Consider the following 16,137-nt stretch of genomic DNA (forward strand, 5'->3'; position numbering starts at 1 on the left):
GCCTGGCTACCTGATGATAGAGTCATCCTTTCTGCCTTTGGAATTGAGGGAGTTTAGATTGAGATAGAGATAATTGATCAGTGCACACTGGCAATACTTGCTTAGAGAAGCTGAATATTCTCTAGGCCCACAAAACTTGGCATCGATCTGATTTAATTCACTAACAGAACTTAAGAGAACTGCAAATGAAAAAGGGGATTGGTCTGCAATCAAGGCATGCAAAGAACAGAACCACAGAGGCATGCACAGGCAGTGCCCATACTGCCTGATTCCTGGGTAGAGCAGTCCTGATCCAGTGCACAGGTCCTTGGTAGATCCTTGGCAGATAAACTCTTCATGTGGAAATGGATATTTTGGGGGGCAATATTACTCCCCATTCCTTATGTGGAAAGATTCTCTACAAGAAACATCCCTTTCTTCTCTTTCCCATATTACTCCTTCCCACAGTAGGAGAAATGTCTTATCTAACAACTAAAACATGTTAGAAAAAGATGGTGTTCTCCCCCGCCCTCCTCCCCAGTCTTCTTTTTGGAAACTAGCCTCACCATAGGATAAATGCCTACATTCTGGCCTTCTCTACTGCCCTGTCATCAGGGCCTGGCTATGGCAGTGAGAGTAACCTTACCAGTGGCAAGGTTCGATGTCTAATTCATTGGAGAAATATTATCAAGTTCACTTAGTTACATAACTAAAGCTATGGCTCTCATCTAGTCTTCATCAGTTTTAAAGTTGGCATCTTAAGCTCTATATGATTGACTCCATATTTGACTTTTATTTGGTATCAAATTGGGTGGAGAAGGAAGGGATGCTGTCTACCAGGTCCCTTTATACACTGCCAGATAAACCAGATTATTTTATACTCTTGTCATTAAATACCCAAATCACACACCTAACTCCTTTTGTTCTGACTCCATACTTATCAACAGCCTTTGGATAATTACTTGCCTTTTTATGAGGCTTGTTAAAAGGAAAATTAGGATGTGCACCAAAAGATATTAAGTGCCTGACCTCCTTAGTAGATATATTCCTTCTGGTAAATTCATATGTTGGCATATATATTTCACTTTTGTGAGTCCTGGTAAATTGTGTCTGCCAATAAGAGATAGGTATGTCAACAGAATGATCTTTAAAATTTTGAGAACAATAACTAAAGTTCCAAGAGCTTTCACAATTCAATCTAATCCTTTTTGGGGAGGGGAAGAGGGGCCACTGGAGATTGAACCCAGGGGCACTTTACCCCTGAACACATCCCAGGACTTTTTTTTTTTTTTTTTTTTTTGGTTCTGAGGAGTTTTACCATTGAGCCACATTGACAGCACTTTTTATTTTTTATTTGGAGACAGGGACTCACTAAGTTGCTGAAGCTGGCCTAGAAGTTGTGATTCTTCTGTCTCAGTCTCCCAAGTCACTGGGATTACAGTTGTATGTACTGAGCCCGGCAATCCAAACTGCTTTTAATCAGCAAGAGCTGTGTGGTCTGATTAAAGTGAGAAAATGCAGGATTGCTTTATATGCAAATGTGCTCTCCTTTAGGTGTGAGTACATTTATTTATCTTAAGAACTAGGGAAAGTAAGATCAAAATCAGAGGTATGGCCATGTGGGTGGAAGTTATACACTCTAAACTGACTTGAAAATTAGATAATGATGATAATGATTCATATGAGCTATATGAAGTTTTCCTCTTTACTTTTGCAGTTCTTATTATAGTGTGCTAGAATGTATAGAGATCATTATGTTCCATCCGCAAAACAGGCAAGATCCAATTTTGTCCTAGGACAATCTTCAAATTATTAAGAGGCTGAGAAAGTAGCTCTAAAAACTAAGTTGAGATATAACCTCTAAAATTTTCCAGGATGATATATTTTCTTTGTAGAAAAGCATTTTTCATATTTCAGAAGATTTAGATCCAATCACAGAAATGTTTAAGGGAACCAAAACGTAGTATTCATATTTTTACATTAATTAATCTGTACAAAGTCACTATATTTAGTGTTGGATTATATAAAACTTTAATCTGTTAAAATAATAGGTCAAACTTTTAACACCATTTAAAAATGTTTAATTGGAAATTAAACATTTAGAATTGTGGGTCTATACTGACTATAATTAAGTGTATTTGAGAATCTGAATATTTAAGAAATTTTGAAATAATTCTAAAAGTTTCTTTTATCAAATTTATAAGTATAGCTTAATACTTCAGAAAGCTTATTAGATAATTTATGTATATATAGAAAAGTTGAGTGATTAAAGGTATTAATGCATTTTAAACTATTAAATGAAATTTAATTAACAAGGATTAAGACTGATTCCAGACAATAATTAAAGGCCTTGTTTAAAGTGACTGAAAATTTTCTATTTTTGTAAATAGAATACTAAGGTTTGTAAAGTGAAGTGAAACTGTAAAGAAGAACTAATTCTTTTTACTTACAGCTTTAATAATAAATTGAATAGTTTTTATATAATCTACTAATGATTTTTTCCCATATAAAAACCAACCTGGAAGAACAAAGATTCTCATTTAATAGGAAGCAACTTTAGTATACAGATGAATCAAGTTTCTGATATCAAAAAGTTGAGGTCATTGTGTAGATTTGGCCATGGGAATTTACTAAGATAATGCCAACTCAAGATGATTCTTGGGAGATAAGGAACTGACTTTTAACATACTACATTGTACTGACCACATTATTAGCAATTCTTTTCCTTTCAGAAATTTTGTCAGCCGTTTTAGTGTTTTATTAAAATAAATTACTTCCTTAAAGAACTGAATATTTTAAAATGCATCATATCATTAAGATTAAAACATATACTTTGAAACCAGGTGTGCTGGTGCACACCTATAATTCCAGTATCTCAGGAGCTGAGACAGGAGGATCACCAGTTTTAAGCCAGCCTCAGCAACTTAGGGAGACCCTATCTCAGAATAAAAAATATAAAGGACTGTGAGGATGTAGCTCACAGTAGTAGAGTACTCCAGGTTCAATCCTCCATACCCAAAACAAAACAAAACAATACTAAATTACATGGGCTGTGGATGCAGTTCAGAAATTGCACACTTGCATAGCATGAGGCCCTGGGTTCAATCCCTCTTACCACAAAGAAACAAAAACATACAATTTGTTTTTTATAGTTCTAATGCACCTCATCTTTGGTACTAATGAAGACCGGTTTGTAACTTTAATAATATAATGCACCTAACTTCATGATGACTTTGCACCTCAAAAGAGCTATTGTTCCTTCCCTAGGTCCTTTGTGGTATGTGACTAGGTCACTGGCTAGCAATGGCAAGAGAGTTTAAAAGCCAGGCAGATCTTGTTTTGAATTCCAGGTCAGACTTGTACTTGTTTTGAGAATTTGAGAAGATATTTAAACTCTTACCTTTCTATTTTGGATGATAATAATGACATAATTGGGTTGTGGTGAAGTTGGGAAGTATTGTATAGATATAGTTGTTTCACTGGCCCTCAATGGATCATAGATATGATTCTTGTGGGTAGTCTGTAAACAATGGCCTATGTGAAATTAGATGGGAAAGGGTTAATTTCTCCTTACAGAGGGTTCAGTATGGGTGTGTGTGTGTGTGTGAAGGACCAGCTGCCTTGTCAACGTGCTGCAGTGAATCATGGCTGGCTGCCAAACAGAGGCTGCAAAGACCCTTTTGCTATCAGGCTTCAATCTCTATAGAGTGAATGATACCCAGCCAGGACTGGACTTCAGACTTCATAGAGTTAAAGCCTCATGCAATCCCTCAGAGATCACATGCTGTGAGAATAACCTTTAGGCCCAACAATTGTCCACACAGGTTTTGAGTTGCTTACTTAATTCTTTAGGGTTTCTTTCATTTACCAGCATATGTCCAGGTGTTGCTGTTGTCCATATAGTCAGTGAATGAGTGTCTCCACACCTCAGACCCCATGGTTATTTGAAGCAAAGTATCAGATTGCAAATCTCTTCTGTGAAAACTATAAGAGACTATCTTTTTCCCCTTTTCCATATTGTTGTGACTGATGAAAAATTCTGATAGTGGCAATTTGTATCAAGCCCCAACTCTAAACAGTATTCAGAGAATCAAATAGAACAATCTTGAATTGAGAGGATGGGGTGACGGTGGGGTTGGAGAGGGTAGAAGATGCTGACAAGATTTGGATGCAAAAATAGTGAAGCTTTTTAAAGATGATATAAAGAGGGAAAGGATAGCTCCTGCCTTGACAGCCTCATTGAAATTCAGTATTTTTCAATGAAGCCTTTGTACATCTAAAGACACCTTTTAAATTGAACAACAGAGATAGAATCTAATGAATACCAGAGGAAAACTGACACCAATTCCATGAAGCAAAGGACACCGAAATAAAACACTTGACCATCATCCCAAACCCACTTTGTTAATGTCTTCTTTTTGATGTGCCAAAAGTCAAACTTTTCCAATAAACATTTTCATTTAATTTTTCCCAATTTGGTCTAAAGGAAACTGAATTTTTAAGGCATAAAATATATATTGATTGGTTTACTTTGCATTGCCTTCAAGGGTTAATTATTCGTCTTATCACATTGTAGGTTTTGATAGGGGAAAACTATTTTTAAAAAACTATTTTTAAAACTATTTCAGAGAAGTTAATTTTCAGGTTGGAAAAATGTTTACAGAGTGCTCGTAGGAGTTGCTACAACTGGGGAGATAAACAATAGGTGTTCTCTTTAAGGAGCTTACAGTCTGGTGAGGAATATAGACAAATGTGTAATTACGATGAACACTTTACCTGCTGAAAGAGGTTTATACAGTGTGTTACAGAAGCAGCAATGACGGGCATGGAGTTAAGCCTGGGGCTGCCAAAGAGTTGGTTTTAGGCCTACCGTGTTGAAAATGCCAGCAAGCTGTCTGTGGGATGCTGGATTTACCTTGCAACAATTTTGGAGTAAAAGCTGCAGATGGAGCTCTAGGGAATATCCACAACTACAGAAAAATCAAGTGCCTCTGAGAAGCATTAGGCACTCATGTGGAGATGCTGGATTTTTCCTTATGATTAATTTTTTAAATGCCGTTTAAATATAAATATTACTAAGGGTCGCTTTGAAGCTAATAGAAAAAGATTTGATGAGGAAATTCATCAGGAAAATGTAAAAAGGAAGCAAACTCTTGAGAAGATCACAGTTTCTAATCTCAACTATATAGAGTCTTTTGACTAACTCCTACTATACAATCTATGAAATTAATCAAAAATCAAAGAAATCAAATAAAATTATGAAAGTAATAAAAATAATCATAAATTGATATAAAAGGGTCAAATGTTCCAGTTCACCTTAGTTTATTTGTGGGTTATTTAGGTCTAAGGGGTTCTTGTGATTTCCTGATTATGACACAGATATGTTTTTGGTAATGAATTCAAAAAAATTTCAGAATCTTATGGAAAATACAAAATTACTCATAATTTTACCTCTTTCCTGCTCCCCTCTTATAATCTTTTAGTATTTTGATATTTTCTACAATATATATATTTTTGTGAAGGTACATAAGTGTGTGTATTTTCTGTTCCATTTTAATATGGGGGACATGAAATAATTTCTCTTGCCACTATCCCACTATCAGGAAAGAATCAAGAATAAATCATTTCTCTTGCCACTATCCCCTTAAATGCAGATAGTAGCATGGGTCAGTAAAAAGAAGTAACAATTAAAAGTATCCAGATCCATTTGAAATGGGGCAAATTGTTCAATTTCTGAATAGGTTCATCAGGTTTAAATTTCCAGCTCTTGCATTTAAAAGCATGCAACCTTGGGCAAATTCACTCATCATCAGGAATTTTAGTTTCTTTATCTGTGAAATGGGGACAATGATACCTAGTATGCATGGCAGCTGGGAGGATTAGATGAGATAGTATGTGTAAATAAAGCTTCTTTACGAGGAAAAAGCAAATAAGAGCTGAGATAAAGAGTAGCTGTAGAAGTAGGTTGGGATGGAAACTACTTAGGAAGGGTCAGCATGGATGACATGGATGTCAGAGGAAGACATCTTAGAAGGCGCTGGTCATAGGAAGGGTAGAAGCTAAAATATTCTAGGCAAAAGGCAGAGCAAGAAGGAGGTTGAAGTGTTTGAGAATCCATGCATAGACCAGTGGAGCTCATGCACAGTAATTAAGGGAAGAGTCCAGAGATATATACAGGGACAAATATCAGGTAAGACCTAATAACCACGAAAGGAGTTTTCAATTCACTCTAAATGTGATGGAAAGGTATTTCAGTATTTAAGCAAATGAATTACCTGATTGTATTTATGTTTTATGAACATCACTCTACTTTTTTACAGAAAATGGATTGAGGGGATCAAAGACAGATGTGGTAAAGGCTACGGAAGTAGTCCAGTGGAAAGAGGGTAGTTTTCTGGACTGGGTTGGTGACAACAGACAGAGATTAAGACAGATTTGAGGACTATTTTATAGAATCGATAGAACTTTCCACTACAGTGAACACAATATAAGAGAAAAGAAAGGATCAAGAATAAATCATGACTTCTGGCTAAAAAGTGGTTTGTATCAATGGCGACATTTTTCATTACTTGTCGAGAAGTGAGATGATGATCCACCCAAGAGCATTTCATTTTGTGCACATTATGTCTGAGATATCCTGTGACAGTTTGGGTACCAGCGTCTGGAGATCTGGGCTAGAGATGTATGTTTAAGTGTCATTGAGATATATATGTAACTTAAAGCTTGAGAACTAATTGAGATTATATAAGGGAAGGGAGAGACCGTGGGCCAAAAGAAAAGGAAGGAAAATAACTGGAAAGGACAAAAATGGCTCAGAAAATGCAGCTGCTCCCCATTCCATCATCGCCCAGTGCCCTGCAGGGAGAATAAGCTCTTGAAATTAATCCTGGGTTAATTTGGTGGAGTAGGGAGGGGACAGTAGAGACATATATGAAAGTCTTAAATAGAAGCAGCTGCTAACTCTTCTGGGTAGTAATTTGATGACTCTTTAGCTTCAGTGGAATAATTTTGTTGAGTAGATGAAACAGTTTAAAATATGCTTAAGCTGAACTGTGTATACCTTTACATATTGCCATTTTTAAAAAACTTTATGGGTATATTCACAGAGGATATTTTCAAGTGGAATTGAAATGTTTTTTGGATATAGAAAACTTGGATATGCCATATGCCTAGATTTGAGTTAACTTAATGAGCAAATATTCCTGTTAAAATTCTAAAGTACTATGTATCTGTTAATGATAAGCAATCATTTCTACTTGTGCTTTTCACATTGTTATAAAAGAAAGAAAAATTATATCTGTAGCTTATATATATATATACTACATACATAGTGTCTAGTAAGTGATTTTGGGTTGGTATTCACTGGAAAGTAATCATTATTTTACAAACTAAGAAACTTTTGTTCATTCTCCTTATTTAACCTGTTGGCTTGGGAACTTTTGTTTTCTTTCTTTTTTCCAAGGCATGAAAGAGGCGAAAATCTAAAGCGAAAATCTAAAACATCCTGCACTGATGTTACTAAGTTAAAAAACAAGTTCAGCAAGTTTTAAAGAAAAGACCTGTTAGTTAAGTAGAAGGCAAATATTTTCTTTAGCGCTAAGGGGAAAGGGGAAAGTCTCATATGACACATAGATGTTCTATCAATTCTCACCTTAAGCCCTTTTATCTCAGAGGAGAGAGAGACAACAAAACAACATGAGTGAAACAAGGAGAACTTATATTAATGAAATATTTTCTCTCATAAAATGCAAAAACGTGATGATGCTATTTAATTAAGCTTCTCTGTATTTTTTCATGTAAAACATAAACTCATGATAATTTTGGATGCATTTTTGACTGGGATGGAGCAAGTAACAATAGCAGCTGAAATGACACTGCTAAGTGAGGTAAGGAAAATTGGAAAAGGAAGTACATTCTTGAGTTGGCCCCATTGCATACAAATGACAGAGATGATCTCTGCTTTTCCTCTCCTGAACAGCATCTCACTCAGAGGTAACATCCCAAAGGCTTTACTTATCCCGTGGAAGACAATGACGTGTGGACATGTTGGAACTGAAACAAGGCTTTGGGAATGAACTCTGGAGCTGAGAGGGATTTATTTCAACAGTAACTCTGGTTGCGGGGAACTCTATTTGAAAAGAGGAGAGTAAAAGTGTTAAATTTTAGAACTGCGAAAGTGACTATTCGTGAATAAGGTTGATTTCTGCTCCTTGTGGTTCTTTCAAATCAGCTCCAAATGAGTGTTGCCCTGAGAAACTAAATGAAGAATTCATACCCAAACTTTGTACAGGAAAACACTAGGATCCTGAGCCTCTCTGATCATGAACCTATTAAAAGAAGTGCAATATTAGTTAGAGGAGGACCATGTGACCCTTATACATACACATCCTTCTTCCTCCTCTACTGAGGAAGGAGTAAGAATGACCAGGGGGAAAAAAAGAAGCACAATGCCACAAGTTGGCCTACATCACAAGATCACGGAGGCACTGACATGAGGTCAACCATGGCAATGAAAACTGAGTCACCATCTTGGCACCTGTGACTATGGAACAAATCTATAAGGAGGTATGCGGGCTGGGTGGGATAAACTGGATCTTGTAGAAAGAAAGAAGGTATACTATCTTGCAGTTTAAATATGAACAAGGAAAAACCTGTGGTTGTTATCTCACTCTCTTGCCTTTGCAAACATATTCTACTACGTTGATGAAACAGGCCACACATATTCCATTTAGGGCTTGTACTAAAAATTTTTAATGACATTATGGTCCAGGCACTAACAAGTTGGAATGAATGCTCTGAAGCCCTGCAAGAGATCCTGGAAGATATGTGTACTCTCAAGATTATTGCTATATTTTCTTGTTAGTACAAAATGTTGAGAGTAGACAGATTGACTAAAGAGAGAGACTAGAGAGAGAGACTCAAAAGGCTCAGAGCAGCAACTAATAACCAAGTAGTTCAGAAGAATTCAGTATTTTATGACTAGGATGGCCTTATCAAAGTTTTCCAGAAGAATATGAGCTCTGAAAAAATCAGATTGCAATTTCCAAATGTTCCCTACTTCTTTAAAACTCAAATCAATGGTGTGTAGCATATTTTTTATCTTTTTGTTCAATCAACATATCTTGGCATGCATCCTTGGTCATTCATCATGTATTTATGTTACTAAACATTAATTTTTATAGTAGAAATATTTCAGAACTTATTTTGAAACTTTCATTATACCTCGGATCTATAATCAAAATTGAATTATTATCCAGTGGCTTTTATTGGTACAGATGAAGATTCCATTTATGTATGGAAACAAAATTTTAATGTTCTATGTGCATTTGAAATATCACAGGGCTCTTTAAATAAATATTTGGGAGGAACTAGTTTAGCATATCTTTCCAAGCATGGTTTCTAAAAAAGGCAATCAAACTGGCAAATAAATTTTGCTGCTCAAAAAATTACAAAGATTACTAATAGGAAAGATTTTTTGTTTTCCCTTTGCCATTGCTCATAGCAATCAAGTTTCGAGAACTCTAGTTGAATGCACTGGCTCCTGAATGGAGCTCATTTGTGGTTCTGGCCAGAATGCCCACATGGAGTGAGCATCCTGACCAAGCAGAGCAGAACCTGCAGATTGAGTTGTTTTCAAGCACCTGAGTGAAGTTTTCTACCCTCCTCCAGTAGCTAGTGATCAAGTGCCACCTTTCCGAGGGGACAGCAAAGTACTGTGATCCTGGCAGTCACAACTGACTCAAACCAATGGGTCAGCTCAGAGCTCCCTTGGTTTCAAAAAGAAGGAAAATCAGCTATTAAGAAAATTGGAGGACCCTTATTTTATTTACTTATTTACATGTGGTGCTGAGAATCCAACCCAGTGACTCACACATGCTAGGCAAGTGTTCTATCACTGAGCCAGAAAGTTATAAATGAATGATAAAATAATATTCAGATTCATTATTGTCTGAAAAGTGAGTATTAAAATAAGTGTAACAATTTTTGCCTGTTAGAATGTTAACAATTAAAATATTAATTGTTTGAGTAGGAACTAACAGGTAATGTAAAATGCAGAAGGGAGTAAATCTGAAAGTTAATTTAAATACATATACACATGTATACATCACAAAAAAAAAAAAAAGAAAACTGGAGGAATTTTCTTTTTTGGAAAATTATAGGTAGCATTTAATCTTCTTCCATGTGCTTTTTCCCAGAATTAGAAGAAGGATTTAAAACAACAACAACAAAAGAAACCCAAAACAAAACAATATTCAGCTTCCATTATCAGGTAGTTAGGTAGATTGGCATGGAGACAGCCAGTTAGCTAGTGAATAGGAATGCCATCCTGTCAACTCTGCCTTTTCTGATTCCAGTCTTTCTTCTTCATTTGGTGCCCTCTCCTCTCCTTCTCTTCCTTCCCCTCTTCCTCTGCCCCCTCCTCCATCTCTCCCTACCTTTCTGCTGTAACTCCACTCACCTAGTGCTTCCTTCATCCTTTCTTCCAATGCTGCAGCACATATAAACAAGCACAGTGATGGAAATGTGGTAGAGTTTTGGAGGGTAGAAGTTTTGGGGGTGCCTAGGACAGATTTTATGATGTGGTATTCTCAAAGATTCAATATGTTAAAATATGCAGCTTTTGTATAATTAAGATCACTAAAAATATACATATATATAAGGTATACAGATTAAACTAAATCTGCTTTAGTATTGCTAACTAATTAAACTAAGTGAAAACTCATGATTTGTTATCATTTTTACATTAATAAAATTTCTCAAATGGAGGGTAATTACAGCAGAAGCCTAATTAGGTGCTAACAGATCATACTCTTTCTGTTCTGATGCATTAATGATTTCTTTTGTGTTATAATTGTTGTACTCCTCAGGGCAAGTTAAATGTTTCTTTTGCAATAAAGTAAAATTGCAAAGTGGGGAGGGCAACACTTGAAAGGAGTCGCTGTTTTGAGATGAGTTTGATATTTCTAGTCAAATTCATTGCAGTTTTATTATCTATGTTGCAAAAATTTCTAAGACGTTTGGCACTGCTGTTAGTTTGAGCAGAAAACATATCTTTTGAAAATCACACCTTTCTCTTGGTCTATTAAATTGAAATTCCTAAGAGTACTCATTCTGGGTTATTATTGATTATTGATGTAGCCACTATTTTGTGATAACTGTTGTCATAAAAATCACAAAATATTGTCATTTTTTCCAGTAAATGAAAGAATGACAGGTTAAATGCATAATGATTGATGCATTTGATTGAATTAACTAAAGAAAGATGGACACTACTTTTTTTAACACAAAATTGTACCTAAATGAATATCCAATGTATAAAAACTAAACTGTGGGCACTTGATACAACTGTTTATTTTAATCACAGCCATCTTTAAAGTTGAAAAATTGACTAAGAATAATAAGGAAAGCAAATTTAACAGTTAAAATTCCTAGATATATCATGAGTATTTGATTTATGTAACACAGAGGCCATTTCTGAAGCTCTCTTAGAAACAGGAATTTGGTTTTATTTATTGCTTTTTAACCAAAGAAAAAAATATATTTTAACCAAAAAATATATATATACCATATATCTAACTTGGAAAGCCTTAAAAATTGACATGCAATTGTCTTTTTCGAAACACTGAACTATTTTCATAAATAAAATTGAAGAACATTTCCCATATCAGATCAGTAATTAGTATTTAGGAATTTTAAAAAGAATGTTAGAATATGAATATTTTGCCTCTAAAATGTTGTTACATTATCCTAAAAATTATCTTTTCTAACTAGAGATAACAAAATTTTAAGTATGTGATCTAATTTCTTAAATTTTTAACTATATTATTAAACTTAAAAAAGTTACTAGAATATTAATGATGAGAAGCTTTTACTCTTCCCTCAGGATAGAGAGCTGTTAAGCAACTTGTCCTGCCTCATGAAAAAGACAGCTCTGAACTTCATTTTTCTGCTTGCCAGTCCACTGGTCATTTCACTCACTGTATAGACTTGCAGTGTCTCAGATACAAAATTAGACTGGGGGTGGGGAAGATCTGCTAAAAGTAGAATTTCCTCCAAGTATTTTCTCAGAGTCTCTTTCCAAAAGATTAATTCAGTAATACTTCTATGACCAGAAGCCACTTATCTTAGAACCTTAACTACATAGAAAATTGAGAAGTAAACACACACACACACACACACACACACACAAACACATCACAAGCACACACACATTTAAATCCTTATGCAAAAAAAAAGACATCACAAAATCCTCACTAAAGCTCATTAATTTTTCTAGACTCTCATTAGAGTCTATTTTGTCTCATCCTGCTTCCTATTCTATTATCTAAGTTCTCCAGATTTTCTGCCCAAAGTAAAATTGAAGATCTATCATTTGCTCTTGATAAGGAAGAGAGCTTGCCTCAGAGCTTGGAGCAAGCACATAATAACCAGTAAAATAGTAAACAAACCTGCAAATACCAGCCTGAGGATACAGAAAATTATGTTATAAATGCACTAAGTAGAGAAGCTAACAACCTGCTTACATCCACAAGCTGTGAGATCAACACTGTGAAGAGACTCTAATGCGTTCACTGCTAAATCTCAATCATGTTTCAGCAATCTCTGCAGGTTTACACATGCAAGCAGTTCCAGCTGTAGGGCTTGAGGTTCATGTCTAAAGGCTCAAGGCAGACTCAGGCTTACTGCTTACAGATTTCAGTATCCAAGGAAGTCCAACGTGTGTGTGTGTGTGTGTGTGTGTGTTGAAGGGTGGTCATAGTCGGGGGGCACTGATTGTAAATCGTATTAAGAAACAGACATTAAGCAAGTTGTAACATTATAGTAACTTAATGATCCATTCTCAACAGGTCCCCACAAGCAAGAAAGCAACTGAAAGAGTGAACAAGGTCTAGCTTCTGTGGGGGAGGGAGAGAATATCGAGAACAGAATAGTCAAACAGACAGGATTTGAAGAAGGATTTCTGATTCTAAATAGGGTTCTAAATCGGAATGTCAGGTAGGAAAGGCAGAAACAAGAGATAAGAGCCCCTAAATAGAATTTGGTCAAGAGAGTAGGGCCAGGAGGAATAGGCTACTGCTGAGAGACAGGCATTCTAGAGAGCCCTGGAACAATTTAGGGTTGTTCTTGCTGTTGTACTATGTGCAATACCAGGGGTGCTCCCTTCTTCCCTTCTCCATTCCGGTCTTCCTCTCTTACTTCTTCTCTTCCTTCTCTCCTTCCCTTCTCTTTCCTGTTCCCTTCCTTCCTTCTTTTCCTCCCTCCTTCCTTCTTTGTTCTTCCTTCCCTCCCATTCTTCATTTTCTCTCTTCTCTCTGTTCTTTCCTTTCTCTCTTTCTTATTAGTTTATTATCTCCAGTCATCTCTTTACAGCTTTGATTCTATCCACATCTTTTGTGTTTCAAAAATATATTACACACATATTACTTATAAGCCAGAAACACTGTGTGTGTGTGTGTGTGTGTGTGTGTGTGTGTGTACAGTCTTCCCTCCTAACTCAAGGGTTCTGCATTTGCAGATTCAATCAACTGCATATTGAAAATAACTTCATGTAGGGATAGGGTTGTAGCTCAGTGGTAAAGTGCTTGGCCAGCATGGGTGACTCCCTGGGTTCGATCCTCAGCACCACATAAAAGCAAATAAATAAAATGAAGGTTAAATTCTTAAAAAAAGAAAAGAACTTTGTGTATATACTGAACACATACAGATTTTGTAGATTTTAAGTCTCATTGTAGTTATGCTTCATTTGAGGTAACATTGTCATCATACCTTGTTCTCCACTTTAGCCGTGCTTGTTATACTGTGATGCATTTAAGATGACTACTTTGACTTCTTTTTCTGTTCAGAACAACTTCAGGTCAGTGTGTCACAGGCAGTTATTTGCCCTCTTGCTCTCACTCCATACATAAATCATACCTTCCTGTTTTTATCAGGTCTCATATTTATGTATAGGAAATTGGACATTATAGATAATACATTGTAGCAACTCTAGGACCTGGTCCCCTTTCCTGCTTTGGGATTCTTTATTGCCACTTGTGTGGTTTTAAGTGACCAGCTGCATTTCTGGAGGGAGGTCTATACCCCCATGATGGTGACCATCTGAGATTGCTCCTCAGGGAGGCACAGCTTGGCTTTTTCCCCACAGTTTCCCTGGGATGGCAGTGGTACTGGTAGAACTCTCTACTCTTCCCTTGACCACAATCAGGTGTTAAACTCCATTAAATGTCTACTGCTAACTGTACTGTTTCAACAATGCCCTGGGCATAAGTTCCTTTAGTAACCAATCCAATCAAAATATAGCTTCTTCAAAAGAAGAACATTGGCTTCTGAGGCCAGGGTTTGGTATTTGTTCTGACTCCAGAATGACTCCTCCCAGCTGTCTGAAACACAAGTTCTCTCCTGCAAACTAGTTGTCTACCTCTAGGCTGAATCTTCATTAGATCCACCAAATTGCCTTTTATCACAAGCTCCACTGTTCCTGAGAGCACTGTTAGGCTTCTGTTTCTCCATGTTCTATTGAAAATGAAGTCATTTCCTTTGGGAAGGCTGGATGTTTATGCCTTGCTGCTACCTCCAGGCTTAAAATCTCTCAGAGTTTCAGAGTTGGAGATGGGGGCCATGGCAAGCTTCAAGTGACATCCCCAATAGCTGATTGATGGGTAGGGTAGCAGCAGTCTGTAGTCTTTCTGGCTTGCCTCTCTTAGCATGGAACCACCAAGTCATGAGCTGGAATGAGGTTGACTGGAGCCCCAATATTTACAGTGTGCCATCGGTAAGGACTTGAGTCTGAAGGAGGAAGAGAAAATTGATAATATGTTGTAGATATGAAGTAAGAGAGGGGAATCCTGAGAAGAAGGAACAAATCTTAATTTATTTTTAAAATTACTTCTATTTTCTTTAGGCAGCCAAGACACTGGGGAAAATACTGATTTTAAAACAAGGAATCTGTTGGGAAAAGGCAGCAATTTAACTACAGATAACCCCAGAAATCCTCCTCCCTTCCCTAATATCTTCTTTTTTAAAGTGTCTGACATTTGTGGAACTACTTCTAAACCCAGTAAGGATGGAACTTTTTACTTCAGCCTTGCAAAAGTAGATGTAATGTTTGCTGTACAAATTTCTCACTTAAATTTATGTTTATAACTTCCTACTATACTCTTGAAAATAGAGTATCATTTCCTGGGTTGAAGCTTTGTTCTGTGTTAGTGTCACATGAGCTCCGGGTGTCTGGTGGGAGACTCCAGTGGATAAGTGCTGGGAACTGCTGAGCTGGGGGCCCTTGGGAAAAAGGGGCCTCTTGTGATGGATGGAGGGGGTCAATAAACACAATCCCTGAAGAACTTTTGTTGAACTTGTTAGGTGTATGGCTAGTGTCAAGTCCAAAGAGCAAATGAAGATGGAAAAGAAAGATAAATAACAAAGACAGAGGCAGAGAAAATGGAATTGGAACAACATCAGATTATGAGGAGTTGATTGCAAAAGTGCTTCAAAACAAATGGAAAACTGTCAAGGAGCACCCATCTGTTTTCTCCAGATTTGTAATGGGATGTAGACATGAGGCTAGTGACTTCAAGTAGATGTGGTTACACAGCGTGGCTAATGATCATTGACTCCTCCAGATCAATGACCTGGTCCCTAGGTTAAGGCACTCTAGACATGAGGAGAATTTAATGGTCATGGCCAAATACAAGTTCCTTATTTCTCCCATGTATTTCTACCTCTTTTTTTGTTTCTCATCTTCTTAGTTGTCAAGATCTTTGAAATGATTCAGTGTTGGTCTTTCTCAAAGTATGTCCAATAGAGTATTAGTATTTCTCAAAGTATGTCCAATATTAGTAAGAATTTCTTTTTCTTTCTCTAGCACCTCCAATGCATGTGTGTATAACACATACACACACATGCATACAACTACTACTGGATCAAGAATATTTAGGAAATTCTGGCTTACTTATATAAAGTAAGAGATTTCTTTCTTCTAGGAGTTTTCAGGACCTCTAAAATTTTGAAGAGTTTGCCAGTGCCCTAGGAGGCAAATCTAATAGTTAACACTTCCTATATGCATTTGCCCTTAGAATACTTAAAAGACAGTGGTTCACAGAATATTCTTTGTTAAATACTGCTAACAATTGTCTGTCTGCTGTGTCCTTGTCTCCACTGCAT

The sequence above is a fragment of the Spermophilus citellus genome (genome assembly GCF_964194105.1).
Source record: "Spermophilus citellus genome assembly, chromosome: 3".
NCBI lineage: Eukaryota > Metazoa > Chordata > Mammalia > Rodentia > Sciuridae > Spermophilus > Spermophilus citellus.